Source organism: Malurus melanocephalus, unplaced genomic scaffold (assembly GCF_030028575.1).
Source record: "Malurus melanocephalus ecotype Western Australia unplaced genomic scaffold, MMel_1.1 scaffold_224, whole genome shotgun sequence".
Classification (NCBI taxonomy): domain Eukaryota; kingdom Metazoa; phylum Chordata; class Aves; order Passeriformes; family Maluridae; genus Malurus; species Malurus melanocephalus.
In genome coordinates, this window is record NW_026623456.1 from 3358 (window position 1) to 4272 (window position 915).

Below are 915 nucleotides of genomic sequence, written 5' to 3' on the forward strand. Positions count from 1 at the left end.
CGGACCCACTTTAAAAGTTATCAAGGGCTCCTGTGTGGTGGGTCCCTGGTATAATTGGAGCCCCTGACACCCCTAACATTCCATCCCCATTATCCTCTGGACTTCCTCCTCCTGAGTATCCTGAGGATTCTGCTGTCTCAGCGGGCATTCATTCTTCCAATGCCCCACTGCCTTGCAGATATCACACTGATTTCTTCCCAACCGCTGTTTGGGTTTGCTCTCCCCCGCCGAGGGGGGAACACCTTTGCCACCTTCTTGTGGACAACCCCGTCCCCTCTGTCCCGGGGGCCCCTTTGGACCCTGTGATTTACCCCTCTGGGACTGTAAAGCTTCTGCCAGCACTTTTGCCTTCACTTTCACCTTTTCCTCATCCCTTCTTGCATATATCTGTTGTGTTTTTCTAACCAATTCCTCCAAAGGCTTATTCTGCCATTCTTCATCTTTCTGTACCCCTTTCCTTATATCAGGCCAGGAMTTMGTGACAAACTGTACTTTCAGCAATGTCTCAAAGGCTGGTCCCTCAGGATCCATCCCCCCGTGCTTCCGCAAGGCATCTCTAACCCTCTCCAGCCAATGAGAGGGGCTTTCATGCTTTTTCTGTTCTAACGACATAGCCTTAGCTATGTTGTTAGTTCTGGGAGCTGCCGATTTGATTGCTCTAATCAAATAAGCACGGTAATCTCGGAGGCGAGCCAAACTGGCCTGATTATTTGGGTCCCACTGGGGGTCCACCTGAGSGATTGCATCATCTACTGTAGGTGCATTGGGTCCAGCCCTCTCTGCTGCCTGTGGGTGCTCATCCTCCCACAGCTGCCGAGCCTTCTGCAAAATCATTCGTTTCTCTGATAACCCAAACAAAATCCCCAAAAGAAAATCCCAATCTTTCCATGTATAATCTGCATTTCCCAAATACTC